Genomic DNA, 6826 nt, shown 5'->3' on the forward strand with positions numbered 1-6826 from the left:
TGCAGTCACACACTGTCTCGACATTTTCAGTGAGTTATCTACTACAACTCCAAGATCTCTCTCTTGATCAGTCTCTGCCAGTTCAGACCCCATCAACGTGTATTTATATTTAGGATTTTTGGCTCCAATGTGCATCACCTTGCACTTGGCCACATTGAACCCCATTTGCCATGTTGATGCCCACTTGCCCATCTTTGACAGATCCCTTTGGAGTGCCTCACAATCCTCACTGGTTTTCACCACCCTGAACAACTTCTAGTCTGGTCCCACAAGTTCATGAAGAAAACAGGATTTTGTCTGAATCTCATAAATCCAATGCGAATTAAGATAAAAATTCTGTGTTAGAAAACTCCAGCACACATGATTTTTCTTGACTCCAAGTTTGGTTACGCACTCTGCTTAGCTATCTGGCACAGCTGAAGCGATCTGGGCCCATAACCTTTGTTGGGTGATAGTGAGATATTGAAAAAATGGTATTTAGCAGAGATAAGATAGTCCAGCAGAGCCAGAGTAAAATAATTCAGACTCAGAATCCATGTGTGATTAAAATATAAAGTTTTTACTATATTCTAGCATGGGAAGGGTAACTAGGAAGAAAATAACAGAGCAAAATCTACTACATCCTTACTCTACAAAGACAAAATTAGAAGAGAGAGATTATGGCTACTCTTCTTGTTCTTCAGAACACCAAACAAAGACAGGAAGAGAAGCCATAAAATGGTAATACACCTTGACACTTTCGTCCCAATCAAATTCCTAGATCAGGGAGAAAATTCCCAGGCATGCTACATCTAAAGAACATTGGTTACATGAGAAACATGTGACTTCCTGTGAGTAACATAAACAAACATTTAACCCCAGATATACTGAGTGTTTTCAACTTGTAATACCCAACAAGAACAAAACTGAGGAGGAGTCCCCTGCAAGTAGAAACGTAGTGTTGCAGGCCAGCCTCGTCTTCTTTTCATACCGTCAGCCCTCCTCCCACCCACTGGGTCTTACTAACCATTCACGCTTCAATAACCGCGCCGGTTTAGACAGCTCACGCTCCTTTCCTCCTCCCCCCATCCTCAGCCTGTCCCACTTCAGTCCAGGGTAGGCGTTACGCTTCCATCCGTGCTGTTGCTTTTACAAAGTGCGCCTTCGTGTTGCCAGGCGTGTCCGAACACGGCGAGGATGAGCTGCCCGGATTACGCGGGTGTGGCGCGACCGGGGAGGGGGGGGATGTGTCACAAGCACATTTGTTATTTCCCTAATTAATTGATTAATTAAACGCACTGGGCGCCCGTGTTACTTTTAATACCTGGACCACGAACGATTAAAGATGTAATCAGGACATAAAAAGGAGCACCCTCGACAAGTTATTCCCGTCCTCTGGGCAATTGTGTTCAGAACGTCTCTCTCTGACTTTCCCCGCACCCTGAGCGGGGGAGGGAGACTTAATCGAAGCCCCGCCTGAGGAAAACGGGGATGGAGCGCTGGGCAGAAATCTTTCGACTCTGGAACGGGCAAAAACATCATTTTCTTCGCATGGGCACAGCCCTTGTCTCTCAGGGGGCTACTCCCCCCACTCCTCCCCCACCCCACATCTGAGCCCTCCAGCCTCTGATTTTGGACATTCTAATTCTCTGACGCGCTGATTTCGGGCGCCAGTGCGCGGCCTTCATTCCAGCGCGGCCTCTTGAGCGCAGCCCGGAGGAGCTACTCATATGAATGGCGATTTTGCGTCAGAACGGATTTGGATGAGGTAGACACCGCACCCCGAGCAAGGCCAGTCCAGGTGCTTCCGTTTAAATACAGCGAAGAGGGGAATTCTCCCATCTCCCCCCCCTTCATTTTTTACACTCCTTCCTCCGCTTCTAAATGCCTCCCCGCGGTGGGAAATCGGTTTTATTGGTTTTAAAGAAATTCAGCTTCACCTTGTTGGGGGTCCGCACGTCAAGTGAGAATTCGCGGGGCACCAGAACCAGAATGGCGTTTGTTGTTTGACATGCCTGACGTGCCCAGATGTTGACGGGCTGCGCAGCTGGATCCCACCCGCGCTTACTCGGAGCCTTCCTTTGGAATCGACCCGTTGGCCAGCTTTTTAAACAAGAATAATAAGATAAATTGGCCTTTAAGACTTTCTGCCTTTCTTGAAAGATTATCATTCGCAGTATAGCCCCCGATGTCTGGGGAACACACATACTTCTTCCTCGCCTGATCCGCCGCGTTTGCAAAAGTTCCCAGTAACTTGTGGCTTTACTGCAGAGCGCCCGCTGGCATCAGATCCACTCTGCGTGCGAGGCAAAGTGCCGTCAAGTCGCAGCCGACTGATGCCCACCAGGCAAGGGGCTTTCGAGGCAAGTGAGAAGCAGGGGTTGGTTTGCCCTGGCCTTCCGCTGCACAGTCTTCCTCGGAGGTCTCCTATCCAAGTGCTCAGCGTCTGAGAACTGACGAGACCGGGCTAAATCATGCCGCCTTCCCTCCTATGAGATCGACCAGGAGAACTCTTTTCAATTGTTTTAGACTGTTTCCAGTCCCACCCCCTCTTCAAACCTATTCCTCCCCACCAAAAATAACCCCCTTCTTTTGTTCTTACGGGAAGGGGAGGGGGTGTAATTAACTCTCCTCTCTGCAAACGGAGCCGATTTCTTTATGTAAAAACTTTGCGAAACTGAAGTAACATATAAAGGGCCACGGGTTTCCCGCGGTTTGCGCCGGACTGGGCATCTCTTTCAAATACAGATAATGGGTGGAGCTGCAATTTTGAGAAATGTCAGATGTGCCTGGGGAGGGGCAGCTTTAAAAGACGAACTTTTCCTCGCCGAGACCTTGCAATGCCGTCAACTGACGCGAGCTGAGATGATTCCAGACGTGTTTTTGTTCCTTTCTTATCCTGTGGCGCGAGAAAGGCAACGCACGTTTGCATGTCATACAGACAAGGCTAAATCGCTTAAGGTATACAGGTACGTAGGCACGACTGCATTCACACACGTACACGCCTTAAACTGAGAGTAAAGGCGGGATATCAATGTTCTGATAATGATGATAATAAATAACACGGGCACGATCCAGGCGCAGTGGAGCACTTCCAGATGCCAGAGATCTCCGTAGGGGACGAGCGGCCTCGATCCTCGAAAGTGAGTGCGCTCGAAAAGAAGTCCACCAGCACTGGCTTCCAAGGACGTGCACAGGCTGTCGACCTTTTTAATGCTCGGGACGGCCATGCCCCATCTCTGTGCGTGTCCCACCCAGCGCCTACCCACAAGTGTAGTAGAACAAGAGCGTAGGGGTAAGGCAGGGAGAAAGGCGTGCAGTCTGGATCCGGTTTAGTGGAAGCGGGTTTTAAAAAGCAAAGGATTTATTTTCTTTAATACTTAGAAAAAGAGCGAGAGGTTGTCGGCTCATCGCACAATCCTGCCGTGGGTTTCAAAGGGACTTCGACTGGGCCCCCCAAAGCAGCCCGCCTGCGTCCCCCCAGCAGCCTTCCTTGGGAATAAGCCACACATGGGATTTACTTCTGCGTAAAGAGGCAGGAGACCAGCGGGAATCGTCCTCGACCACGTTAGGGAGCAACCAGCGTCCCCAAACTCTTTGCTTTCTCCAAAGCTTCGGAGGGATTCTAGAGTTTTGTGTCTGAACTGAGGTGGGGGAATCCTTGCACGGAAATGAAGTTCGTTCGAAGGGAAGCCGGCAGCTCTATGCACGCTTGCTTGGGAGTAAACCCGTAGGGCTGCCGAGAGAAAAGGTGGTGGCAAAGACCACTGCTCGAGATCCTGGAGAACTGCTGCGGGTCTCTGAGTGGACAAGACTCAGTTCGATGGAACCAGTGGTCTACTTAATTAATTAATGATGGTATGGCAGTGCGTGTAGCATAGCCAAGAGATAAGATCTGGCAGCCAGATGTTTTAGCTCTTTTAGCATTATGCACTACTAGGAGGCAAGCTAGACTTTTTTTTAAAGGCAAGAGACGTTTCGAGGTGGTTTGCCATTGCTTGCCTCTGCCGCCCCTTGTATTCCTTGGAGGTCTCCCCTCCAAATACTAGCCAGGGCCGACCCTGCTTAGCTTCCGAGATCTATGCACATTTGTCTGGGAGTAAGCTGTATTGAGATCCCTGAGTCTTACTTCCGAGTAAATGGGTTTTGGATTGCGCTGTAGGGCCCCTTGCTCCGCCCCCTCCCCCCAGCATCCTTTCCCGAAAAGTCGACTGGCTTGGGTGGGGGGAGGACCCCCACTGGCGTCTCCCAGGGCTGTACCGCCAGCCGCTCCTTCCAAATGAGCACCGCAGCAAAGCTCTCCCGGAATCCTAACTGAAATTTGGTTGGCACGATTCAGATTCCCCTCCCCTGTGCAGCTGTTTTGATTTTCACGCCTCTGGTCCTTTACCAGATTCAAGGGCAAGTCACAGAAGGACAGGGAGCAGCAAACTGACACTAAAAATCCATTTTCATCTGTATTTAGGTCTCTCTTCCCCATTTGATCTTCAAAACAGCCCTCTGAGGAAGGTCTCCCAAGCTTCCTGGCAGAAGGGAGGGTTTGAACCCAAGTCTCCCAGAGCCTGCTGCCAATATCTAACCACTGCACCACACCAGCTCCTCAGAATATAAAAAGCCCTGCTGGATCATACCCCAAATCTGTTAGAGAAATGGTGACACATTAACTAGAGGATTGGACCAGGACCACAGAGACTATGATTCAAATGGCTTCTCTGCTATGAAGCTTGCTCATGCTCAGCTTGTGCCTACCTTACAGGGCTGTTGTGAGAACAGAGATGTATGCCACCACAAGCTACTTTGAGGAATGTAATGAAAAAACTGAGAGAAACAGAGTGGCGTCCCATTTTCCCCCGCAGCATACATTGCCAACCAGAACATCAGAAGCCAAGCACTGAGTCCTTCCACATTAGCTGTTCAGAGGGTGCACTGCTTCTGAACATGGAGGTTCTGTTCAATCATCATTATAGCTCTATCCTCTGTGAAGTTCTGTCCTCCCCTTGAGTTTCATCTCCATAACTGCTTCTACTCTGAAAATCTACTTGAACATCAAAACTAGTTCCCCTTCCACCATTGGGGGTGTTTAGGGTTTAGCAGTGGGAAGAGGGTGAGGAAGAAGGGGCAGATCTCTGTGCCCTCCTGTGTTTGAAGGAACCCGTACAATAAAGGATGGAGGACAAAGACTGTTGGGGACCCAGAGGAAATATCCTCGATGTGAGGAAAAGGAAGGACAAAGAGAGAGGATCTCAGGGCCCGTCTTGGAGCAGTGACTGGAATCATCAGTCCTCAGCTTCTTCCACCTGGAGAAGGAATTGCAATGGGCAGGAACGGCCATCGCCTCCCTCCAGAAGATCTGTGCAAGAAATAGAAGGTCTGCAACATGCTTTTGCCTGCAGGCTCATCTCACTGCAGACCATGTTAGTGTTAAGGCAAAGGAGAAGTACGGAAAGATAGCAAAGAGATCCTAGATAGGAATGATAGACCAGGGATAATCCTTACTGCCCCCACCCTCTGCACATCCAACACAATGAAGAATTCTGATGAACTCAAAAGCTTAGACACTCTTCCTTGTTGTTTCAGTTGGGCTAAAAAAAAAAGGACAAGATTTGTGGTTTGGGATTTTTTCCCCTTTGGACCACTGTAAACAACCTGCAAGCTTTATTTTACATCATGTACAGGTGTCACAAATGTGTCACAAATGATAATCTTCCTTTATTAAGTACACTTACAGCCACCACCAAGTATACCTTCATGTACCATAGTACATAGTACGGCAAAGGATGAGATGGTTAGACAGTGTCATAGAGGTAACGAACATGAAATTGAGCAAACTTCAGAGGACGGCGGAAAACAGGAGGGCCTGGCGAGATCTTGTCCATGGGGTCGCGAAGAGTCGGACTCGACTGTGCGACTGAACAACAACAACAACCGTAGTAGATCTTATCACCATCAAATCACTGTCTCCATCCCTCCCTGTTTGTGCCCACTTTTCTAACCTTCACCAGAAAACTGGGTCCTGGGGCATGGTCTCTTGAGTGCCCCTCCATCTCTTATTGGATCTCCCAAAGAAATAGTTGTTGTCCTTGAACCCAGAGTTCTGACTCTACTCTGTCTGTTAGCTTGCTTCCTGGGTGAAAATGGACAGTCATTCAAGGAGCCACACTTCTGATCAGAAATCCACAGGATTAGAGGGAGGGTAAGAGTCAATTTTCCCCTTGGCCAGACAGGGCCAGCCTATCAGGCATAGTTCCATGAATACTGTAGGAAACTTGTTCTTGGCCAGTGGCCATCCTCCATCCTTCTTCCATATATCAGCTATGATGGGGCTTTTTTCAATCATTTTAAAACATTTTTAAAGGGCGTACACTCCTTTAAGCAGAGTGGGGTGCTGTAGTTGACTAATTCCTGCACTGAGCAAGGGGTTGGAGTAGTTGACCTCTAGGATCCCTTCTAACTGTGTGTCAAGAAACTGGTCTCCTTTAAGAGAGTTTTTCTGCGTAAGCTTTCTTGACTATAGAAGTCATCACCCCACCTGCTGTCTTGTTATCAGAACTGTGGCTTAGGCTGGCAGAAGTGATTAACTTGCTGCAGCTGAGAACTGTCATCTAAGGTGGTTGACAGCTTGCAATTTAGAGACCTATCCTGGGAACAGCTTTCTATCGGCTAAATGGTTAGGAACACTTATGTAGAACAGACAACTTGAAAAGACTCTGAGAGAGAAGAGACTGCCTCAAAGCTCTCTTAAATTTCTACCCTGCTGCTATGCTTCTAGAGACTCTGGTCATCAGGAAAAGTAGTGAGTAGAATAGCCAGCTAGGTTTTTTGCTTTGGTTTGTATTCCTTGCTGAAC

The sequence above is a fragment of the Gekko japonicus genome, unplaced genomic scaffold, assembly GCF_001447785.1.
Source record: "Gekko japonicus isolate JY-2015 unplaced genomic scaffold, Gekko_japonicus_V1.1 scaffold297, whole genome shotgun sequence".
In the NCBI taxonomy this organism is placed as follows: Eukaryota; Metazoa; Chordata; class Lepidosauria; order Squamata; family Gekkonidae; genus Gekko; species Gekko japonicus.